This window comes from Metopolophium dirhodum, chromosome 6 (genome assembly GCF_019925205.1).
Source record: "Metopolophium dirhodum isolate CAU chromosome 6, ASM1992520v1, whole genome shotgun sequence".
In the NCBI taxonomy this organism is placed as follows: domain Eukaryota; kingdom Metazoa; phylum Arthropoda; class Insecta; order Hemiptera; family Aphididae; genus Metopolophium; species Metopolophium dirhodum.
Genome location: NC_083565.1, coordinates 3,499,018 through 3,523,277, shown reverse-complemented (window position 1 = coordinate 3,523,277; position 24,260 = coordinate 3,499,018). Strand labels below are relative to the sequence as shown.

Below are 24,260 nucleotides of genomic sequence, written 5' to 3'. Positions count from 1 at the left end.
TTGTCCATAGTTTTTTTAATAGGGTTTATAATATAAACAGTATGAGTGTGAATATCTATTTATACATATTTAATAAACGTTTATAATTAGTAAATACATTTTGACTGTAAAATAATATTATTTCACAAAAATATCCTTTAAAAGATTATTCTAAATACAATTATATTACATTTAAAAAAATGTATACAGTTTATTATAATTATTTGTTTGAAGATTTTAAACGAGAGTCTGTTGGAACATCCAAATATGAAAGATCAAATTGGATTGACATTTATTTTTAGAATTTTCTTCATACGTAGTTTGTTCTTTGTACCAAGTTTAAAAACCCGCTTAGATATTTTTCTTACACAATACATAGTGTAAAGCAACGTTTTATTTTGCTTGGAGTGATGATTGGATTTAGCTCGAACAACGAGTAATACAAATAAATCCATAAATGTTCTGAGTCTTTTAATTTACACTTGAAAAGAAAAAAGTTTTTAAACTTCTTTCGCTTTCTCCCACGATAATAATATTATATCGGTGATATCGTTATGTCGCACGACTTTTATAATGTCGGATATGATACGCTTTTCCCGTATATCGCTGCGTGTGTTGTTTTGATATCGTGAACAATTATTGATCTCGACCGTTTATCGAATATTAAATCATAATAATAATATATATCGATCTCGAGATTTCTTATAGAGCTCGACCACAGTAAGTTCACAATAATATTATACAAACGTGTGCAACGTGTCTTATCGTCTACATCTGGTCTACGTATACATTTTATACAATCATTGTCCGTTATTTCTATCATAATATTATATCGATATTATAATATTATACACGCGTATTTCGCTCTTTTTCTCCTCATCGTACTCCACCTCGTTTACCTGCTGCTAGCTGCAGCTTGCATCTGTTAATAGACGTCACTCACATTAAGTTGTCAAAAATAAATCACGAACATTGCACATTAATCAGATAAAAGCCGACACGTCAGTATTTTTTATTCATATGCATACAGTGAAAACCGTCGGAATAGACGACGGTGCTTGACGTTTTCCGCACAATTCACAATATTATTATTATTATAGTACGCCACCGCCACCCGTCTCCTCCCCCCCCCCCCCCATTTGAGAGCTTCACAGGATGGTGGCCGTCACCAAAACGATCACGAGAAATTTTAATATTTGATACGGTTATTATCGTGACAAGCCCGTGAGGTCCGTTTTATTATTGTTTTATTTTGTTTTATTATAATATTATTATACGAATGTAGCCTGCGAGGCGACACGGCTTTACAGCAAAATATTTTTTTACAAACATGCCATTTCTACTTGATGTTTACACTACTACTGTTGTACCGTTTGAAGCCTAAAGCATAAAATCATGAAATATTGATTTTTTTATTTTCACGTTGGTTTGGTTACAAACATAGACAATAATTAGTGCAAATAGAAGAAATTCAGCTATAACTTTTTGTTTGTTTTGTTTTTTGTCTATTGATTGGTTAGACTCGATTACACGAAAAAAGCAACCACCCATTGGTGACACATTCATTATAAACTTGCAGATAGTATGTTATTTTATACTAATAAACGTGCGATAAATCAATCGTTTAAATTAAATTAAACAACACAATTAATTACATAATATATAGTTTATAACATAATATTATTATATTTCTAACTTATAATATTTATTACAATCAATAAAGTTGTTGGTCTACTTTACTGCGCCTTCATTTTAATACAATTAAGACAATCAATTAGGTATTTTGTTTTAGGGTGAAGAAAAAAATCAAAACTATTTTCCATCATATTATATTATATCTATATAGTGCTTCCCACTCTTTTTTATCTGCTTTTGCAACTCTTATATTATATTTTTATAACTTAATTTCCATTACTTACGTTTATTCATTATATTTATAGCGAAAATTAAGTTTCATGTAATGATGTCAATAATATAAGGACTGAACTACCCCGTTATGCGAATGGAAGTCGTATGACATGAGATCGGTCTGCGCAAAAACACAAACGACATTAGATACCCTATGGCCTGTATATTATTCATATACACCATAATAAAAATATATATATCGTACTAAAACGTATGTGGTATACCTAATACCAATATTATATCTGTTGCTTCGTATAGTCAAGCGGAGTTAGGTTGCCATAGGGACCTATTGACCCACCATGGCGTGTGGGTACACAATCATATTTTGAAAAAGATCAAAGTGATCTGTTTTACATATAAATTTGAACCAATATAAGATTTTTTGTCACGTGCTATTATAAAAAAAGTTATTTCACCCAAAATTGTATCCTTGAAAGCGTCACGCCGATAGTGTGTTTCGAACAGACTATATTATAATATCGTAATCGCATGAGCGTTAATATAATATTTTTAATCACCAAACTTAATTAATTATTCTGGTACGGTTTTCTGTAAATAACACCGTAGACGGAAAAATTTATCATCTACCATAGTGCAGAAAAAATTGTGCGTCATTATCAATATAATTTTGAGACTATTTTAATTTTAACACCTATCGTGCAAGTTGAAAGTAATTAATTGTTTAGAATAAATATCATCAACGTCCATCGCCGACTTTTACCTCAAAGCTAAAACGTAATAAATAACAAATAACAATACATAATCAATGTGCGTTGATTACGACGAATTGCGTTTGTTCACACAATATTATGCTTTATTGATTTAAACGTCGACTTCCCGAATAATTAAAAACGTGTGCACTCCCCCCCCCCCCTCTATGGTGTATAATAACATGCACCTAATTGATATTAAGGTAAAATCTATTATAATAATTTACGACAATATTATGTGTGACATAAACGTATCGACCATAATAATATTATTGTGAGGGGGACGGAGTGGCCGAGTGGATTAAGGCGTCGGTTGCGATGCACACCGGCGCCGGTTCGATGCCGGCTGCGGGTGGCATTTTTCTTCGGGCAAGTCACGGTGTCCGAAGAGAAGTCCCTTACCCGGGCATGGCAGATACCTACGGGTGCCCACTTAAAATCTGCCAAACCAAAACACACCTGTTTAAACTTACAGTGCCTTCCCCCTCAGTAAAAACCACCCAATGGCCTAAGTTGCCACAGTTTAATTAATACAAAAAAAAAATAGAAAAATATTATTGTACTTTGACCGTTTTTTTCCCGAGTTTTTTTTTTTCAATTGAAACGAAGAACACGCGCTTAACATTTCAGTAAAAACCACCCAATGGCCTAAGTTGCCACAGTTTAATTAATACAAAAAAAAAATAGAAAAATATTATTGTACTTTGACCGTTTTTTTCCCGAGTTTTTTTTTTTCAATTGAAACGAAGAACACGCGCTTAACATTTTTACTGTTTTTGTACCCATGTCACTGTATTGTAAATCTTGAATCCAAAGTAGGGTATAGCTCGCTGAAATGAACGATATAATAAATCCCAGGTGGTCCGCAGACTTAATCAAAATTTAATTTGGCAGGTAGCTTTATTATTTTTTGTTTTAATTTTTTACTGCTCTGTCCATGAACCGGATTTAATTTAAAAAGAAAACTAAACGTGAAACAAAATCAAATAGGTAATTTCATTTATTAATCCTGCGTTTATATTCCCACACATATTATTATATCGTAAAGAAACGTATACCGGATGGTGGGATTTATCGGTAAAACAAGTAAAAAATCGTAAAAGTCGGGAATAATTTTAGTTTTAAGTTGTAAGACACATAATATATTTTAATGTGGCTAACTATGTCTCAACAATTAACTTCAGAAATATTTCGTCAGCTATCAAGTAATATATAAAGTAATATAATATCAGCAATCAATTATATTTTAATCAGTACGATCAACCGATTTTTTTTCGTCTCATATTATAGTTTATGGGAACATCATAATAATATTATAAAGTACCTATATTAAATATTATATTATGACATTCGACAACAGTTAAATCGATATTAATGCTATATAATAATATAACCAACCACGTAAAACTGAGGATAAAAAAACATTGTTTTCGTCGTTTTATATTAGCTTATATTATGTATGTATATAATATTATGACGTATTCGACACTCGTTTCCTTTTTGGATATTTTATTTTTTGTCCCGGTCGGGACGGTTGATGAAGATTTCGGGAAATGTCATAACGCTGAAAAGGAGAATATATGTATTATATTGTGGCGAGACGGAGTGACGGAGCGAGAACAAGACAACGCAAAGAGGAAAAACAATGACAAAGATGAATAAACAAATGGGCAGTGGGAGGCGCCATAATAATTCCTGGAAAAAATAATTAATGTGACTGTTATTATTATTCTGGGCACGCATCGATTGCGCCGCCTGACTTCTGTGGTAATAAACTGGCGTTAGCCGATCGCAACTATACATTTCAAAATGTAATAATATACGAAATCGTCAAATTATTTATTATAATATTATTATACTTTATGCGGCACAATTTTCGTGTACACATTGTTTCAACTTGTTGGCAGTGCACTGGTGCAAAATATATATTATTATTATTATTATACCTACACAATGCTCTGGAATAGTCTTTAATATTTTGTGCGGTTGATAAACACTCGTTATTTCGTATTAAAATTGTATAACACCGAGATGGACAATAGCGGTAAATAATTAAATAGAAGACAATTTCTGTGAGCAATGTTATTATTTATTTTAAATACCGTCGGAGTGAGTTCGTGAAGACAAATACAATAATATTATTTTAATCCCCGAAAAAGCATTTCTAGCCGGAACCATACTAAACATGAAACTAATATTAAATAATATACGTACAGTAGAACCTCGATTATCCGAACTAATTGGGACCGCACCTAGTTCGGATACGCAAAAGTTCGGATATTGGAAATATAAAATAAAAAATGCTTATAATATTTTGTATTAATTATTCATTATTTTTATAATTAAATATTTATTATTATTATTATTAATATTTTATTAGAATTACATTACATATTACATTATATTATCAGAAATACATTAAATTATTAGAAATACATTAGGCACATACATACATTATTAGAAATAATTAAATACATTACATTTATTTTATTTATTATATTTTTTTGACATAATTATCAATACCTGCCGGATACGAGTTTTCATGTTCGGATAACAGAACGTTCGTATACGCTAATTATAGTTCGGATAATAGAGGGTTCGTATAACGACTATAACGGAGGTTCGGATAATCGAGGTTCTACTGTATATCTATAATATGTATTATACTATACGTATAATGAATTATTATTTCACGATGACGACGGATACGATTCTCTGTAAAAAATGTAAATATATTGTCTCGTTGTCGTCACTGCTGCTGAGCTGCTGATATACCTTCGTCATCATCGTCGTCATCCATTAAGCACTCATTTCAAAATTATTTGCATAATATAAAGTTAACACAAAATTTATATCGCACGCATCCGTTTTATTCTTATTTAAATAATTCAAAGACTTAAACTATAGTTTCCAAACGCGCTTATAATAATAATATTATAGTAACAATAATAATAATAATTGGTATATATATAATATTTTTTTTTATTATTAATATACAATAACATGTTCTATATCTGCGAATATAATAATATACATATTAAAATGGTTTATTAATTTATGATCAGAGTGTGTTGGTTCTAGCATAGGAAAATAATTTTGTCTTGCGTCTACATTTTTGAGCATAATATACTTATAAAAAGTTCAAAAAAGTTCAAGTATCGCGTATGTTCTTATATCAAAATGGTTATCTCAATCGCACGAGTCAAAAAATAAAAGAGCTTGAGTTTAACGCAAAGGGGGTGATGTTCCAATAGATAATAAATATAATAACACTCGAACCTACCTATTTACGCTTTGTACATAATATGATTTTTTGTTATCCTAAAAACTGCTATAAATATTTCTATTGGTGTGCCTGAAACTACGAGATGAACTGTTTTACAGTTTATAAAATCCAAAGAACAAGAACGAATACAATATTTCCTTGTTTTTTTTTTTGTAGGCTCTGAACGGTTGAAGGAGAAGCTATATTAACTTTGACATTTTATCTTGAACAATAAAATTATTTATAAGAGAAGTAAATTCACTTTAAAGTTCTTCAAAAGCTTCATAAAACTTTATCTCTATTGATTGTAGGGCGAGAAAAAATATAGTTCATTGAGGAAGTCATTTTAAGGCGATTTCAAATCACAAGAAGAAGTTCCTTGAATATTTGTATTGATCATTTAAATGTTTAGTTTTGCAAAGTGCTTCAAAATGATAATACCATATTAATATATTAACTGACATTCGTTTCTCTGAACTAGTTTTCATAGTTGACTCACTCCTATTAATATTATATATTGACATATTGTTATCTTGAACTGAATTGGCTTTTATGCTCGAACCTTACAGTATTTATAATTTAAAACGATTTAGGAGAATCGTGTTTTATTATCTTAATTTACTTTTTTGGGTTTTAAAAACGTAGGTGATTTATGTAGGTATCTAAAATGTAAATTTTCGTGACCAATAATTATTGATGTTACAGTATTTAGTAAAATACCACTGATCATTCAATATTATTTCAACATTTTAAAAAACGATCAATTCATATAAGCAACACGTGACGGTAAAAAAATAGGCCACTGTATAAAGTCAAATTAACATGTGGGTACGATAGCAGATTATAATAATGTACAGTATACAATATTTACTTATTTATTATTTATTTATTTTGAATTGTGTTTAAATGTGTAGTCCAAAAAAAAATCGTAAAATCTAAATTTTTAAAAAAACAACAATTGTATTGGCAACCATAGCAATGATAGACTTGAGGATGGAGCTAATGACACAACTTATGCGTGTGTACAATTTAAAAGATTATGCACATGCAAATGCACAATATGCACATTTACGATTTGGCATTTTTAGTCTGTGCAATTGTATGATTTTACAGCACCGTCTCACTGGAAGTATTTTTCTATAGGATAGGGTATAGTTTTGAAATATAAAGTGACATGTATTATTAATATCCATTAGTCAGCTGGTTAGTTTGTCTTTATTTTAATAAAATATTTTTTTATTTATTTTGTACAAAATATATGAAATTAAGTGTTTTATCATCTTGGTAAAAAAAAAACGTCCTCAGATTGAATAATTCTGGGCCTGGCGAGCGGTTTTGAAGATAACCCATATGATGCTTATTGCTTTTTATTGGTTTTTAAATCTTGCACCTAACAATTTATAGTTTTGCAACAGCTAAAATTTAACTCTTATAAAATATCCTTGTTAGGTGTTTTAATATAAACATTAATAATATATTAAGTGTTTAATTATGTATGGTTAATAATTTATTTAAAACTATATTTTAAATAAACAAGTAAATTTTACCAATTAAATGAAAAAAAATGAATGCCGGCATACTTTCAGGTCTTAACGTCACGCGTTCTAAACTGTGTCCGGGCCAAATTAAATTGTTTATTAAATTTTTGATAAGTACTTAAGTCGAGTTTCTATAGTGTTTCCAACCACTTTTTAAGGTTTTAAAATGGTTTTAAATTGTTCCTACATCAATTATAATTTGAAAATTGCTTTTACATACTCGTCATCACCGTAAATAAAGTTTAAGCTTTTGAGTGTATTCGTAAGAAGTTTTATCAAGCTAAAAATAAAGTTATAAGTTCCTGTGTCATTTGAATTATGACGTTATACAAAAAAGACTGTAACTTGTTACAAACCAAACATAATTGTATAATATACTAACGCACGCAACACTATTATCGTATAAAAGGTCGAATTTTAAATCTGAAAAATAGTGCGTTTATCAAAATTAAATCACCTAGGACTGAACCTATACATATTGTAAACGGCGTCTCCCGTTTGGTTTTTTTCCGAAGTGTTTCACAAGAACGTTCTTGTTTCTTACGTACATTTTAAGTGACACGTAGAGCCGTCTTTTGCCTGACAAGAAGTTAAAGTTCCGGCTTTCTTATTAAAACGTCTTATTTTGTCTTTCTAACCATCCGAGTGTTTGTGTTCAAACGAGAATATACTAAGAATTTCAAGGGTATACAACTACAAATACTTGATTTTTCAGAACTAAATATTTATTTATTCATTAATACTGTACTTGTCGTTGTTATAATCGAGTGAAAAACGGAATAAAGATAAGAAGAATTAAAGCCCGTAGAAATGACGGCAACATTTTATATATTGGAATATCCTACGCGCACAAGTGCATAACCAATACACAGCTATCTTTATCTTCGCTACTTTAACAGGAATTCCTTGTATATCAAAATTAGAAGTTTGACGACCTTTTTCATCACACCAAATGAAACGGATTATAACATAACTTTGAAACGAAATCAGAAACAAATGCGTTCAACAGCCGCCGGTTAGCGCTTCTTCTTTATATTAATTTGCAAAGTGTCTGAAATCTAATGAGAACACCAACATATTTTGTGTTGCTGCAATATTGTAGAATCGTAATGTTTTAAAAAGTATATATGAAGTATGTCGTATATTATATAATTTTATAATAATATAATACATTTGATTATAATACTTTTATTATAATATTCTATAATATACTTATATCATGTACCTCTGTTGAATACACTTTTTTTGAGTGAAGTCGTAAGTATTCACGTTTTTTTTAGTTTGGATCTTACGCGCGGTGTAGGTTTTACATATTGTACACATTTGTACGTTTCAAGATGATTCTGTCGAGATTCCAAGTCAAGTCGTTAACATGATATCGCATTGTCGTGTTTAACGCCGAAAACCCCTCAAACTCACTCGTATTACGTTGTATTATATCAGAACACGATACCTTTACTTTTAATCGTCAGACCATCTTAATATCATAATTCATAATTATAAATCATGATAACCAGTGTTGTAATCTAGAATTTCTTTTTGGTGGATGCTAAACATATGTTGATAATAAAGTACCTAAACTTCGGTAGACTTCGGGGTAAAAACAAATTTAACCTTTTTTTGGTCTACAATTGATACGTTTAGACGTGATACACTGATACCTAAGTATTTAAACAAAAAAAAAAATCAATTTGTGGAATGATGGGTGCTTTTGCTTCCTACAAGCACCTCCTCCCACCAAATATTCGCCACTGTTTATGACATAGTTTTATGCTCAACAATTATTTATTCGATTGTTCCGCGCGATTATCATCGGGTCCCGTGAAAAATATAATATAAATTATAAGAATTAAGAACGTCGTCGATTCGAATGCACTTTATCATAATACTATACTATCTACTACCATAGGAATAATAAGTTCAGTGATTCAAAATTGTATGTACTCGCGGATTTTCGGAAGAAAAATATTATCATAGTTCAGACATCCAATCTTTCTTCCGGGTACCATCTATTATACGCGGGGCGTGGTTGTAACGCTACATAGCGCTGATTCGCCACTATAATAATAATAATAATAATATGTGTAGCTATTATAATATGTAGCCCAGTTCCAGTGTTCTATATTTAACTCGGCGTATTTAATATCACATCAAAACGCATTATTCTCGGCTTATACGTCGACGGATAATTCATAAACGATATCATGGCTGTTCAGCGGGGCGCTTACATATTATGACTCGTATATTAAAACGAAATTCCGAATCATTAGCCGGCCGTATCAAATTCATTTATATTTTATAATTAATATGTATAATATTATCGTCATAGCTATAAGACTCAGCTGCTTTCATCATTATCATCGGTATAATAAATGTACACACTAACGGTGGCGAAGCGATTGGAAATTGTCCTCATCACAATAATAGATGAATATTTTTAGGTTAACATTACGTATACTACGTACTGCATAGGCGCAAATTGACAAAAATTTTTGGGGGGACTCAAGCCCCCTCCTCATAGGCCATATTGCTTAGTGCCACAGAATATAAAAATTAGTACTAATTACTAGATTTTGAATTGGGGGGGACTTGACTGACATTTGGGGAGACTAAGTCCCCCCTCAAGCCCCCCCATATTTGCGCCAATGCTACGTAGGTACCTTTGACAGTAACATTTATTTAAAGAATTGACGAAAATAAGAAAATTACAAAAAATATTTTATTGTTTTTTTGTCAAGGACTAATGTATGATGAATTAGTTAGAGTATAGTAAAATAAATACTAAATTTAGCTAATGATAATATATCGAAATAATGAAATATCACTTTATATAATATGCGCTCAGTAAAAATCTATGATGCCTGAATATGACAAATATGCAAGTTATATACATTTTTTTCTTTCAAAAATAGATTTCATAAAAAAAAAGGCATAGGTACAAGCATTGTAAACAACCAAATAGATTTATTATTCTATTTTAAACATTTTAATGATTTAGTTTTAAAAAGAATATCCTCTTGAATTCGTTTTCTTACAAAAATAAAAATATGATTCTATCGTTTTGAACCACATTATTTAGGCTTTAGTCTACATAATATTCAATGAATCAGTATATTATATTTACCCATCGATAAGAATTCCCCATTTTATGCAGGTAATTTTTCATATAAATTAGTTTAAAAAACTAATTAATCAATAATTGGAGGTGTAAATTAAAAGCTAAATTTACTGTCTTAGAACTGTTAGAAGCATTATACATAGAACACGTTTAATTATTGAGCATGACAATACTATTATTACAGCTAACTGGTTAAAATGTTCTGTTCTTTTTAATTTTAATATTCTTTTGTTTGTTTTTAATATTCTAAGATTGAAAATTGTTATTTATAAACTTTGAATTGTTTGCCAAATACAATTTTTATCGGTATAATAATAATTATAGTTAAACAGTAAATATTAACGTATCACAAATTAACTGCGAATCTCGTAAAAAAAACTGAACCCCAAAAAATAAATCATTATAAAATTGCATTGCTATTTGAGTCATTGATCGTAAAAGTAATACTTTTTTATAGGCTATAAAATTAAAAATTAAAATAATTGGAAAACATTTTATTTGACAACTGTTTTCAATGTCCACTGACTATTTAACGCCACGGGTAAGTTTATGGACCGTTAAACAAAGTCAAAATTATGACCCAAGGAGTTGCAATATGTTTTCATTTCTCCCTGGAAAGGCCTCTCCCAAATGAAGAGCGATAAATCTAAGCTAATCCTAACGCGTCACTCGTTAAATAAAAAATCTGAATCAGATAACGTAGCTCATTGTTTTTAGGCGAATGTAAACTCCGAAATGGTCCATCTTCAACTTTAGGTACTATTTAAATTTAAATAAAACAACAATAGGTACAATGCACAATATACAAATGGGTGAATTATCTCGTTTCACTAATCAGAACGTAAAATCACATTATATATAATATTTAAAAGCTGTTCTAATTGAAATGTGTGGGTTTAGTAAACTGCTACAAAGTTATACAAAAACAAACTTTCTACGATTCTACATAATATTTCGAACTATATCGTTTGGTCTACGTATGATTAATTTAAAAAAAAAACTATTTTTTTCTTTATTTATAAAGTGTGCTGTGAAACTATTGTTTAGAAATTATTTGCTCTGACGTTGGCTATAAAAATATAATATTGCTTATCAGATATGTCATGATGTCAACCTTTTACCTACGAAAGTAGCTTATTATCAAATATATTCTAATCTATTTTTATATTGTGATAGGTAAACGTTTTCATATATTTTGAATTAGAAAAATTTTAAAAAATTTTGTCATTCGAACAATATTTTATGCATAAAACATCAGCTCTTAAAATACTAATGACCCGACGATAAATCATATAAGAAAAAGTATAGAAATCATTAAAACGTATTTTAAAAATAATTGTAGGTAATATTGTATATTATCATCGTTATTGATCAGACAAAGTATGTTTGACGGATCATCATAATCAGTTATAATAATTTAGGCAAAGAACTAAAAAAAGCCATCACGGAACCCTTATAATAATATTTAATTGGATTCCGTTGAGCTGAGTGTGCACACAATTCACAATTTTTATTTTTATTCACAAGTTTTCGTAATACTTTCAATATGAAACGATCTCGTGTTTATTTTTTTTTTGTTTTTGGCGGAAATGACAACGTTTAGCGTGGATTTGCAATGTTCAATAATTTACCATAATTCATATCGTTTTTGTAAGATATTTTAATACTTAAGTACCTAGGTACTGCCTATAAGATTCGTATCAGAATCTGCGTATATTTACCCACACGATTTTTTATAGACACGCGCATTGGCCAATACTGTACTACGATTGCGTACATTCTGCGAAAAATATTTTTATTATTTCCTCTCTAATGTTTCAATTATATACCTAAAAACGACGACGTCAACGGCCGCATCACGGTGATCAACAATTATTATTATTTTATGTACCGACCTATTGTGTATGAGCTTATTGGCCCGCGGAAACCAACTTCAGAGTCGTCAAATATACTCTCCGTCTTACGTGGCAGTGCAGTGTGTGTATATATCCTCTTCAGATATTATTATTGTACAATATCCTAAAATAATAATGACTAGCGATATTAAAATATATACCGGTCGTGTACGAAATAATAAAACGACAAATATTTTCTTTGTAAAGTGAATGTATTTCGCCGCGGGCATAGAGCTGCTATATCGGTCTTTTTACATTATTACTTACATAATATTATATATAGGTATATAATATGATATAATATAATAAGGAGACTCGTGAAGCCGGAACTCAAAATTACTACGTCACCGAGTGACATGTCCAAACAGGAGGCTCGGGTATAAAAAATAACCACCCCGTGACATGGAAAGGGCGTTTTCCGATACGGCTTATGATAAATGACGGCAATGTCGCACGAGAGTAAAAACAATATATATCGATTGTTTATTTTCTTTCACTTTTTTTTCCCGCTCACTTATAATATTGTAATATTATAAACAAGTAGTGTGCAGCAGGGACGCGGTTTTTATATATGATAATAATATTATATAGGTACATAATAAACTCGCTTTACGGTGTCAACAACAGTGTACTATAGCTTTGCCGTTCTGCAACAATGAAGGTATAGGTACAACAATAATATTATGGCAATAATTGTTCGCAAAACGTTAGCTTTGTGCTTGCTGTTAATTGAACGCAATTATTATTATTAACGTTTCAGTACATTATTATTGTACGTAATATTGTCTAAAACTTGGGTATTCGTATACAACAATATTTATATACTACCTATATGAAAATAACATCAAATTGCAATTTGTTTTCAATTAATGAAACAAACGTTGGAAATAATTATTATATTAAACGCGTTGCTCCTTTTTTGCAAATGATTTCGCCCCATTAGGTACTTAACTTATTTCGTACGAAGGGGGAATAACTTTGCAGCTGACTTGATCTGATTATAATAAGTTTTTGATTAGACGAAGGATTAATCGCAGGTTGTACCTCTGTCTTCTACGAACACATACATGTGTGTACCTACCTACCCACCATTTAAATTGTATTATGGGATGTTTTCACATGAATTTGTAATTCCATGACTAGGTAGCTTAAGTTTATTTTATCATACAGTAACCTAATTTTGTCAAATTGCATTCAAAATATTTTGCGAAAGTGTTGGTCAATAATATCTCAACTCCGTATCAGAGTGAACAGTATTTTACATGTCCCCGTCATACTGTTAGAATGTTGTATTTAAATTGGGTATTCGTGTTACACTAAACACGCGCCTTTAATTCTTTTGATAAAATTCTTTAGTATACGACTTTTGTTTTGAACTTTCTAGCAGTTATTGAAATGTGTAAGATTTTAATTCGACAGTTAATGTTTTTACGGAATACTCGTAATTGAACTATTATTGGATACACTATTTTTTACTGCTTTTCGCCATCTTAAAAAATGTTTAAAGTTAAATTTCGGTTGATATCTTGTTGTTTTTGCAAAGGCTCTTGGTAGATAATATTAATACAAAAACCACAAAATTTCGTTTACCTATTTAAATGAAAAAAAAAATACTCGTAACTAAGTGTGGCGATGGGTTAAAACAAACATCCTATACATATTATATTATAATACACGTACGTATACCTATTCTATAACGACATTGTTAGCATATTGTACTAATACAATTTGTTTACGAACAGAATAGGACCCTTGACAAATAATGACAATGGAGGAAACGGGGCACAAAAAGTTTTTATCCATTCTAAACAAACAAAAAATAAACAGTATATAATAATAATATTACTATTATGTTTTCTTGTATATATTTATTATGCGCGCGTGTGGCATGAACCTTTACCTATCGACATTTCTGAACGAATACAGATTTAGCGGTCGTTTTGAGATAGTTTACACGTCGAATTGTGATGGTCGCATAAAAGAAACACGATCGTCATGTATGTAGGTACCTACAAGATGATATGTGAGATTGGTATAATTCAAGTCACGTCCTCCGTGGGTATTGCTACAAAAATATAAACAAACGGAAACGAATACGTCTTAACTTTTTTGCCATTTTTCGTTTATTTTTGAAGGTCTGCGCACCAATATAATATGATCAGTATGTGGTGCATTCCGTTCGATAATCCAATACTATATTTAACAGTACATAAATCTACACGGAAGAAATTATACTATAGTAATATAATAAACGATACTCCTTGCCAGTGTATCTGCATAATCGTGCACCAATCGAAATGTAAATTGTAAAAAATAAAATGTAAATTCACAATTTTACTTCTTATTTATTTATCTCTTTTTCTTACAATAATTTAAATGTTATAAAATTGAATTTTTCAATTGGTTGTATTGTAAATTATTATGAATTAAATAGTTAGATAGGTACTTACTATTATTTTTAGATACTGAGCAGAACGAAAGAATGTATCGATTTTACAATGATGTGTGTTTTTTTTTCTGTCTGTCAATAACATTATGGGTAGCAAAAATGCTCCAATTTTCGAGATCAGCATCTCTCCTGATAGAAAAATGAATCTTGTTCGTACTTTTAGGATGTAAAAATTGAAAGTTCCAAGTAATTATAGAAAGCGTCAAGTAAAACAAAAAAAGTGAAATAAACGGTATTATTACGCAAAACCAATTTGTGAAAAAAGCTAATTAATTTGTTTAGTGTATCTCAAAAATTAATATCCGTAAACCTTTGTAATTTTCATCAAATGTTTATATTAAAATTCTCCATAAATAGTTAAATTTTCAAAATATTTAAATTTTTTTTGAGCTAGTTATAGCCATGAAAAATTTTTAAATTTAGTACATTTTATTAAAATTATTCTCGATAAAAACTTATACTATAAATATCAATAAAATTGTATTTGTTGGGTAAAAAGCGTGAAAATTTAATATAAGGCTCCTGATATATCGTTCTAATAGCAGTTGAAAAATATTAAAAATACATAAGCACAATTTTTTTTTTATAAGCATTTAAAGTTCAAATTTTGACAAAATTTATCAAATTTATAATTTATAAATTATTTTGTAGTTAAAAATGTGTAAAATGTTTAACTTTTATGGCTAAGGATTGACAATTTAAAACAAGGTTCCACGTAAATAGGTTATATATAAATTACTTTATTCACAATAATATCATCAAATATATTACTTGGTAATATCATAGGCTGACTGACCGTTTTCGCTCAGAATCGTTTTTCTTATACAATGATATTATATCATTGAATTCAAATTTAACACCATCCATTACAGTGACCCACTTGTAACCTACTGTACAGCAGACCGACATCCACTTACCCACCTTTTTGTTTTTGAACTTATAATTTTTATGATATTTGATATTCAACGCTAATTTATCGAATTCTCATTAATCGATTTTTGTAATTTTGTTGTATTTCCAAAACAAATAACCGTAGACTCTTGAAATGTCAACCAAATATTTATATTAGCATTTTCCATACATGGTAAGCTATTTTGACTCTAATTGAGCTATTTATAGCCATGATAATTTCTTCAAATTTTATAAATTATTTTTCAATAAGAAATTCATAAAAAAAAGTTTTATTTTTCATAGATAACATAAGACATTTTAATAGAAGGTTTCTAACAAGTTTTTGTACCTCTAACAAAAAGAAAATTTCACCGGAAAGTCACGCTATTTATAGCCATGAAATATTTTCGATATTTGTTAATTTTTTAAACTATTAAATTTGATTACTTATACAAGTATGCTAGGTGGACACAACGTCTCTGCTCACAATTGTTTTTGTATACAATGATTTATTTTTGAATACAAATATAACACATCCATTACAGCGAGATGCTTGACAACTACTGTACTGCAGAGTGGTATACCCACTTGTCCACTCTTCTTTGCATTGTGCTCACAAGTCACAATTATTAATGCATTAGGTATATCGTTTATTTAATTATTTCGTTTATGTTGCGTACGGGATCATCTGTAAAGAAAATATGAACAATACAATGTTTTTAATTATTTTGGACAAGTGGATTAACATATAGGATAAGTACAAAAGTTGTTATTATTCACGCACACATTTATTTGCCAAATATAAGCCCATACGTGTTACCTCGTTATTGCGTTAGTTCAAAATGTAAACATAATATATAAGCTTAATGTCTACATCCTATTTCCATCGATTTACGACCGTATTTTTCGATTGAAAGTTTAAGCATCAGGTGCTGGTGACATTTTCTCTAAAGCAATTACATAAGTACTTCGTTTTTAATATTTCGCGCCGACGATCGAACGATGTTAACAACAATAAAAAAAAATAAACCTTTCTTGCGTTTTATTATTTTTTTGAAATTCTAACAAACATGTAATTATTCTATGTGCTCTGTAAGCTCTTCGATTAAAATCGGAAATCATCTTGAAATCAATATTACAACTCTCCTCTCCCACGAAGTGCTGTACAATAATAATTGTCAAACGTATATACCCCCTAACCTCTGCGATGTCGTTCTAAGTTCTACATCAACTAAAGTACTAAATTCCAACGATTAAAGTTCAACCAGTTGTAAGATGTAATTATATAATATTATAACAGCGAGGGTAGTATGCGTTTACAAGTACCTACATTGAATTGATTCGACGATTTTAATTAGATTTAGTATATCGTAACAGATAGTAAAGTAAGCTTGTCACCATTTTGTCATTTAATAATAAATTTATTCGAATTCCGATTTTTAGAATCTTAAAATAGACTATAATAAGACCATATTATTTTAAAATTATTGATTTTTTTATAATACTGAAAGAGTGCCCTGTAGCGATGTAAACTTCTGTTTGACAAATGAATGTTTAGATCTCTAAAGTAAGTAGCATAAAAAATCTCAAGAATTTGAAAATATTTTGGTCTAAGTTTACCTATTAAAATATTCCAAAATATCAGATCTTGAATAACTGCATTATTAAAAGGGGATATTCTTGCTCTGCGTGGATCACTTTGTACACCGATTATAATAGGTGGGTACGTTATCATAATATTATTATCCAATCCACCGCAAAGTACGAATAATCGTAAAACCTCTTGCAAATACTGGTTGTAGACACACCGTACGGTATGGTGCATTCGCGCGTAATGGTTATTATTAGTATGCCGTTTATTATTATTATTATTTTTATCGAAATGTGGCTCGTTATTGATTATAACAAGACACACGTGCTTGAACGCGCTATTTTCCAAAACAGACGGGCAGCGTCAATAATAATATTTCATGCCCGTAAAAAATAAAACTACTACAGTTGATAATTACGGTCTGGGAAGTTGGCCAAATTATTATTACCGGTCTGACGTATCATGATATGCATGTATTATGCTTCACGCGTTGACGATGAAAACGAAAAATACAAAAAACAATAAGTCGGTCGATCGGTCCGAATATATGACCTAAAACATATAATATTATGTATAGGTATAGTATGTGTAGGCGATATTATAACCTATCGTATCTGTCGATACACACGTGTGACGTACGCTTTGTGCATCGCGAAATAATATATTTTCTTCTTTACAGCAGGCCATACATGGTACGTTCATCCTGCCGGCGCACGGTAACCTTATAAATGTAATTTTTGTAGTGCGTGGCCCAGATCCTCGTTAACGATAGACTCTTGTCCGCTTTTACCGATCACGCATCGTCCTGAAAACGGCGAGATAATTCGATTTTCTGATCGCACATGCGTGACCACTTGCTGTCGACTAGAAAATAAACCACAATGTAAAGAAAACGACAAAAAAATTTCGAGAAAAAGGTGTTTTATCTTTCGGTTTGTTTTACCTCCATACCCGCCCGGGTTTTCAGCGACTCTTTTTATATTATATTTTATCAACGACTATTATAATAGCGATTAGACTAGGAGGATGGTCGCTCGAGTTTTGTTGTTTGAACCCATTATTAATATTGATGTATAAGTATAAACGATACATTAGAGTAATTTATTTGGTTGATTGCCGGGGGTGATTTTTCTTATTCATGAATATAATATTATCCAAATTTTAATTTTTTTTATTCAAGCAATTATCAATACAATTACTGCATGGATGAGTGATCTGTACTTATATGCGCACAATATAATATTATGTAAACAAATAATTGTTCAAATTATTCAATGACACCAAACGCGAAATAAATACGAATTTTATATTTTAAGTGTGACAGTCGCAGAGGACATTTCACTGTATTAATAATATATTCTATAAAGATATACAAATAAAAAATTACAATTACAAACAATAAAAACTTAAAAAATTAAAATGCTTAATACTATATTTATATTTAGTTTTCGATACAATCAGGTTCAGCTCTTTAATGCATCATCATCTCGATATTTAATTTAATCTTTCGATTTTCGAAGATAGACTACAACTTTTTCTGTTCATCGTAAAAATGAAATCGGAAAAGTTTTCAAGACTGGCGTGCGTAACAATAAAGACGATATTTTGTATATTTTTTAAATGTTCTGAGTGTTCTGAGGTACTAATTTGCATACTACTGTTCTGTACATGATATTTTTTCGACCCTTCTACAGTTTTTGGATTCATGATGTTTCAAAAAACCTATTAGCCGAATTAAATATTTAACGTACACGTGCACATCGAGTATAATATTATTCTCCGCATGCAAAACATCAACGTTACATAAGTACATTGTTGTTGTTTAATAAACAATAAACGTTTTTTTTTCTCTATTCAGATAAGTAGTATTTATTGTTGTTTCTTTGCGAACCACTTTTTCCATTTTTACGGTTCGTTTTAAAACCCATACTATATAATATGTATAGTCCATATACGTGGAAAAAAATACTTACTTAACTTTTTACTTCGAAAATGTTTTATTATTACCTATTTCAATGAACCTAATAAGTACTAATTATTCAACCGCGGGTATACGTTTAAACACACCACTATGGTGGACAGTACCCAATAATATTTTCTTACAATAAAAATAACTCTATCGATAAACGAAAATGCTTTATTTTTTCACTGTACGAATATAATTTTACAACGCTCATCCGCCGGAAATGGTCCAGTGGTATTTTAAATTTTTGTGAACGATTGTTCGTTATTTACAAGTATAAATACTCGACGCCGTGACTAAAGTGTTTTCACAGTGTTAACAGGTTAATAGTATTCAGCTGTTTAAGCCAATTATAAATTCTTGTATATTGTATAAAATAATAGTGCTTTGTGTAAATCGTATTTGTATAATATGACAATGGGAGTAAACAATAACTATATTTTTCGTAATTATGTCTTCGGGGGTTTTATCACGACCACTATGGCAAGCCAGTTGTACGTATAACCTGTGTAGTGTATGCACTACAAACATATTATTATTTATATATATATTATATAATTCATAAATAATAATAGTAACTCAAAAAAATAATGAATGTTATTTATTTTTAAGTTTTTGCTTAAGAAAATGTACTTTTTCCTATATAATTTTCGTTGGATTACGAAATCATTAGCATAAATACTAAGTATTATACCGTTTTCAATTAAATAATATTAAAGTAGATTTTAATATGAAGTAAAAACTTAGGAATCGCTATGGAACTTTAGCGGAACTTTAGCATAACACTAATTACTAAATTATTTATATTTTGTATTGTTTGGAACCGAATTATTATTATCTTGACTCGAATCCCCAGCAATAAAATATTGATGACACCTTATTAACTAGGTACTGGTACCTATCTAATTAATTGCACAGTATGTTCAATATGTTTAAATAGTATTTTCACAAATATTATACATAATTACATAAATAAACCCCAATTATGCGGTTATTTACTATACAATTGTAAATCATGTTTTAATACTATTATACTTATATATCAATTGATCTTGGCCTATTTAAATTATACAACACTGTAAAATAAATGTATTAGTCAATATTATATTAGGATATTATGATATTAAATTAAAAATCAAAACTTAGAAAGTTGTATAAAACCATCAATAATTCATATTATTATATAAAAATGCATAACAACAGATGGGTACCTATAAAGTTTTTGAATAAATCCAGCGTTGGGAAATCACGAGGGTGAAGGAATTGCTTTTCATACGAAATATTTTTACTTCTACGATTGTTGGTTTTGAATCAATGACCATTGCAGATGTATCTGTCCATGTTTTTTTTTTATAAAACCATTAGTAATACAGAATACTATTCTTCTTATAAATATAATTTTAGGTACATGTATTATTTTACGCGCGCTGTATAGCGTATGTCCAACTTAAATCGATTAACACTGTCACTAAATTATTAATAATACATTTTAACCACCCTAATTCCTAAGAACATTTGTACAATAGGTACGAGTTTTGAAAAAATAGGCGCATTACCTCCGTCCGAATAAACGAAATAAAGAACCCATACTTAAAATCAAAGTTGTTACATACATAAAATACATTTCTCACATGATATAATAGAATAATTGTACATTGAACGGCGAATCGTGCTGCTCGTTTCTAAACCGTATTCGTTTTGCAACCAAGTGGTAAAAATGTCTTTTTTTAGAATAAATAAAATATCTTTCAATATATTAATATAATATCTTTCCAAGAATCTTCGACATTATATTATTTTTGTACGAACATTTCAAACATCATTCGAATAAAATGTAGAACACTGCAATATGATCATATTATATATCATCACGACACATTTGAACCTTATCGTATTCTCAACTAAATCTATATAATATAACATGCACCCACCTACATTGGTTAGTAATATTTTCTGTGTCAAATAATATTGTTCTAATAAAATAAATATGACATCAAACTAGCGTATTTATATATTATTATATTCATTTTTCATATAATTTATTATTTAGTGCCTACTTACAACATTTGCATGCAATTGTTTACGATGGCCAATAAGTTGTTTGAGTGCAACTTACACTTCTCTGATTGTGCATGACTGTCCCGGCGTAATTTCCCCTATAAAATATCATTAAATTGCATATTGCAGCGATGGTAATATCTAATAAAAATATATACTTGACCGATTGTTCGTTTTTTCTTTTTATCATGTTTCAAACCCATTGCGTATCAATAATAATATCGATTTTATTTATTACAATATCAGCTGGTTCTTCGCGTTTATTTTTCTTGTTACGTTATAAATTAATATTATAACGTGAAACTAATTATTTAATATTAGGTACCTATAATATAATATTGTATAACATCTTCTATAGCGTTGTCTATAATCAAACGCTGACGAAGACAGACTGATTGGCAAGATATTTACGCATAATAATAATAATATAATATAGATGTATAAAGTTCAATGTAGTTGTAGTAATCGTGCGCAATATTGAAAATAAAAATAAATACATTTTACCGCAATAAGTTGTATTCAATAGACGCAATAAGTCGTCCGCTGTAAAAATAAATAAAACCGTCAAATGAAAAACGATATCAGTATTATGAGAATTTCATTTGAGCGGGTTCAAAATTAATTTCCTGATGCCGGGCATTAAACGTCTCAAACGAATAAACTCGCGTTGGACAATATTCGGTCTGGTGTCAGGTCCCCGGACAGATCTGTAGTTACATCTCGCTCGAGCCGCGAACATCAGTGTACGCGTATATAAAACGGTTAAAATTATAATAAAAAGAAAAAGAGATAACGTTTTTCATTTGGTGAAAGGTATTTTGTATATACGTGCAATATAATATTGTATTATACGAGACATTATATTATGTAAGACGGCTTCCGAGGCAAATAATGAATGAACGGCCGGATTACGAAAGCTTTAAAGACGTGAATGTGCAGAACCTATATGTTTTGACGACTGCGTTTTAAACAGCGCGGGTAACCTCACTAAATCCGTAAAATCGTGACGGGAAGAGAGAGGTGTGCACCCCGGAAAATAAACATATTATTATCAGATATATATACAGCGAGGATAACGTTCGGACGACAGCGAACATTCATAATAACAGTTTCCCTCGGCTTTAATATTGTAAAATAGTGATTTTTTTTAGACTCGGGTCTCGGCACGCTGGTTGACTCCAGTCGTTAAAATCCTATAAATAATATATCTCCCACCCGTTCCGCGCTACTGATTCATTATTTCAAACACATATTATATTTTATTATATTACAATATATTATTATACAGGTATCTATATAGTCGCACAGTAAACCGGGCGCAAGGTTGTAATAAAAATGACGGAACACCGTAGGGTTCTGGACGATTAATTAAAGCGCCACATTAACCTGAAAATCGCGTTTCCCTATACGCCCGTCTATGTTGATACGTATGCAGAATGTGTATAAGCACGCATTTATCTCGAATCGGTAATCATAATATCCTTAAACTTACGTCGAATCGCAGTACGAACACGTCAATGAATCTATATCAATCACGTCTATTCAGACAAATCCATGCGATATTCTTATTATTTAAATAATATAGGTAGACGAAATCGATAGTCGTGGTGTAAAGCGCAATCTCGTAAAGTAAAACGTGAAGCAGTTACTCGCAGTTGTCCTCCATAATAGTATCCGAAAAAACACTACGACGTCTTTAAATAGTATAATGGTTTGAGATAACACTGCAGATGAAATATGTTGTACGTGAAATAGATTTCCTAATGATTTCATAGATTTTTTTTAATATAATGTTTTAAAGTTATTATTATAATAATATTTTGTCGATTGATTTGAATGGTGTCTAAATAATGGATTTAGGACAATAAAATTAGTCCCCGGTTTATAAGTTAAATACAAAATATTTTTTTAGCATAGTTAGTATTGTAATGCTAGTAATGTTATACATTAAAACCAATTAAAATTCGTCTAACTATTGTGATTTACCTTGTGTATCAACCTATGCATATGTCTATTAAAAAATGTAATTAATATAATATTATACAATGATTGTTTTGAAGTATTTTGTGTTGGTGGTGTTTTCGAAATATTAATTTTTTTACTAGTAAATACAACATAGATTTTTGGGAATAATATTATACACAGAAAAATTTATTTGGAAGTTTTGCTCATTAATTTTTACCTCACGCCCTTGTACTAAATGCATTTTAATTTTAATTATACGAGCATTCAAACAGTTCCAATTAGTTACATAATATGAAAGTAAACTAAAAATAAAGCATATTGAGTGGGAATTTTCTAGAATTATTGGAAATATAACTATTGTATCTATAAAGTGTTAGTGAATAATGTATAAATGTAACTGGAATAGTAAATGTAAGTATATTATATTTGTAGGCTTCTTCTAGGTGAATAATATGTTTAATATAAACTGTAAAGCACATAATAGACTTGACATTTTTATTTTAATAAACACTAAACGCGTTGATGCCATTTATTTTGGTACACATTTTATTTTATTCGAACACAGCATCTACGACACGAAACGTAGACAATACGTATTTGTTTCATAACTTGGGTGTTTAATTTACGAGATGTAATAATGTAATATAATCGACGTTTAATCAAAATTTGGTTTGCGTACATCTCGCTGGTGTTTTAAACTGATCCAGAATCAATTTAACTTTTAGTGATAAACCAGAATTTATTACCGTTGTAATAATATATCTAATAAAACTAATACCTGCACATATTTTTAAGTCTTACCCCGACCACGTGTTACCACGGACGATGTAGCGCGATAATATAATAGAATAGCGAATCTATAATAATAATAAATAATAATAATAATAATACGTAAGACCGAAACTAATATAGATATTGGTACTCGTCCCT

The 24,260-nt window shown here is 29.8% G+C and overlaps 1 protein-coding gene across 3 annotated transcripts in view; it reads left to right on the top strand.

Moving 5' to 3' along the window:
* The window catches only part of LOC132946355 (eye-specific diacylglycerol kinase-like), a 181,112-nt gene that overhangs the window by 15,677 nt on the left and 141,175 nt on the right, over positions 1-24,260 (top strand). The window lies entirely within an intron of this gene.